We start from the raw sequence: 3,355 nt of genomic DNA, 5'->3' as shown, positions 1-3,355 counted from the left end.
TTTGTCCGCACATCGGCAACCAGTGAACTCTCCTGTTGGTGAAAAAGACCTAATGATAGCGATAGGATATGGTCTCACAGAAATTATTCTTACAGGTGGTTTTAATGCTCCTAGCTTGAAGCTGGCGTCAGCACTGGAAAAGTCTGCACATTCATTTTATTTCCACACCAACTATATAATTATATAATACAAGCTGTTAATTTCGTCTAAATGACCAGTGTGTTAATTAATCGATGGGCGCAACACATTCCTCGCTGAGATAGAGCATAACATTTAAAAAAAAAAGTAATGTACTTGTCTGTTTATAAATGAGATTTTTCACTATTGTGCTTTTCTTTAATTACACAGTCTAGAAACTTAAAAATCAAACTGTGAATCTTAAATATTTATTTTTTTCTTAAAATTTCTAGCGTTACCCTAGCTTGATTTGAAACTGCATTCAACAGAAAAAAGCAAAATAGATAAGTATATATATATATATATATATATATATATATATATATATATATATATATATATATAACTCTGATTTAAGGACTAGGGAGACCAGACCATTATATATGGCTTAAGGAGACAATATACAGATTTTTTAAATTAGCTTTTTTCTAAAAAGAAATACCAGATCAAAGATCTATAGAACACCATTTAGTCGACTCTTGCTTTATTTTTTCATAATAAATGCCTCCTAAAAATATATGAAAAAAATGGTCTCCTTAATATTTTATGTTTCTCTCATATGACTTAAGGAGACCAGTGTATATTTTTTATAAATATAACTTGTGGTTTAAGTAGACCATTTTTCTTTCATAGTAATTTCACTTATTATGCATTAATTAACATATTGTTTCCAACCAGAATAGTTGCGGATGGTCATTAGTCAAGGTCAGCAGAAAGATATTTGTGCTAATGTGACTCAACATGATCAGTACAAAACTTTGAATTAAAGTCATTGCACAAGTGACTTAAATAGAGAGTAGAGTAGTTGCCCCCATGGCACAGTGGTTAGAGCGTCTGCTCTAGAGTAGCGAAGTAAGGAGTTGATCCTTACGTCGCAGGTTCAAATCCCACTGTGTGATGGGGAGACCGGTCCTTCAGATGAGACCGTATAAATTGAGGTCCTGTGTCGCAGTAGGTGCTGGCACGAAAAAAATCCCTCGATGCTCAATGGCCGTAAGTGCCGAGTATAGGACAAAATTTGCAGATCTCCACCGGCATGTGGTGGTGTCTCCATATGAGTGAAAAAATCTCGAGAGGAATGTTAAACAACATACAATCAATCAATATATAGAGAGTATAAGCCCAGAGTAGCTTGTTCTGATATCCACATTTAACTCTCAATGCTGTCGCCCACGTGGTGCAGTGGAAAGAGCCTCTGCTCTAGAGTCGTGGAGTTAGTTGATCCTTTTGTCACATGTTTGAATCCCACTGTGGGACGTAGAGACCGGTCCTTTGTTCAAACAGAGGTCCAGTGTCGCAGTAGATGCTGGCATGAAAAAGATCCCTCACTGTCCATTGGCCCTGAGTGCCGAGCATAGGTCATTTGCAGCTCTCCATCGGCAAGTGTTGGCATCTCCATATGAGTGAAAAATTCTCCAGAGGGATGTTAAACAACAAACAAACTCTCAATGTCCAAAACAGTTTAACCTTAAAGTGAATGCAGACATAGATTATTCTTTAGACCAAGTATAGTATACTCCATATTGTTTTGTTGAGGACACAAAGTTCACATGTACAGTGGACATCAAGTAGTTTTTCCTGCTATTTATACCCAGCTTCTTTTAAACCATATAGTCACCGAGTGCATTCGCTTTCCAACTAATTGATGAAGTTCTGACCTATGCCTATATTTGTTTAAATTCTTTGTGATTTAAGAATACATTTGACCAGTTGAAACCAAGAGTACATGTACTACATAAAATTTCAAGGTTGTGATTAAGATTCAGTAAAAGTTATGCCCCATCCAGTATAGCAATATGTGGATGCCATGTTCAATATACATATTTGCTATCATTAAACTTGCAGAGACCATGAATCAAAATAATTCAAATGCTTAAAAATCATTTTATTTTTACTGCTAGTCAAAATACAGTCACTCAAGCATATCCTTTGTTAATTTGAAAAAAAAAATGATAGTTTAACATTTATTATTAATACCATACCAAAGCACAAGATAGTGCACTTCTTACATAATCCAATGATTCATGCTGTGATTTTACCTATTTTGATGTTTCTTATTTACAGTTCAGTATACATGATATACCAGTACAATGTGACACTAACCTAGTATCAGTTAAATGGATCATTACTATTCTGTTTTTAAGAAGTTTGCAGGGTAAAAAGTATAATAAAATAAAAATGTTGATACATTTATTGATTGCATATGCTAAAAACTTTTATAAAATATCAAACATTGTATCATAACAGCTTTTACAAATTAATTCAATACATTCAAAGGTACAAAAATCAAATTATTTCATCCACAGTTTTATCATATTCAGTTGAACAACAGCTACATCTATTACATAAAATGTATGGTAGTTGGCACTGATGGTATATATATCCTGAGCAAAGAAAAAACATACCTAATCAAAGAATACAAAGCTCACTTCTGTAAATGTTATCTACTAGTAAGGCAAAGTCTCACTCAACAAACACTCTGGTAATGTATATCACCTGGATCCAAAATCTATGCAAGTTGGTCTGGGTTAGATTAAACTGCTCAATAACCCTGAAAATGTATGTTACATCCAGCATCAGAAGCAGGATACATCATCTATGTTTACTGATCACCAAAGAGTATATTGTTACTTTGAATGAACCTTCTCTAAAAAAAAACTGGTCATTAATCCAGAATATCTAAGTCAAATCAAGGATTGGTACCCTGAAACATTTACATGTACATACATCATCTTTGCAGGTTTGTTCAACATAGAGTTTATAATTACATGAGAATAGGACTGCTCAAAACACTTAATCTTGTGGAGTCCCCCATGTGGCGCAAAGGATAGAGTTTGTAATCTAGAGACGCGAGTAAGGATTTAATCTTCAAGTCTCAGGTTCTAATCCACTTGGGATGTTGGGACCAGTCCTTCAGATTAGACCATATAAACCAAGGTCCCGCCTAGCAGTTGATGTGGGCACAAAAAAGATCCCTTACTGCTCAAGGCCCTGAGTGCAAAGTATAGGTCAATTTTGCAGCTCTCCACCAGCAAGTAGTGGCATCTCCATATGGATGAAAAATTCTTGAGAGGGATGTTAAACAACAAACAAACAAAAACAAAAAAAACACATGAGGAAAATGTAGATCAGGTCAAGCATCTGAAGTAAATCTGTTAATGTGCTTTAATCTATGCAA

The sequence above is a fragment of the Saccostrea echinata genome, unplaced genomic scaffold (assembly GCF_033153115.1).
Source record: "Saccostrea echinata isolate AGI-Se365-2 ecotype Australia unplaced genomic scaffold, CSIRO_AGI_Sech_v1 ptg000104l, whole genome shotgun sequence".
NCBI classification, from domain to species: domain Eukaryota; kingdom Metazoa; phylum Mollusca; class Bivalvia; order Ostreida; family Ostreidae; genus Saccostrea; species Saccostrea echinata.
The sequence above is the reverse complement of the archived record's forward strand: the minus strand, read 5'-3'. Positions refer to the sequence as shown.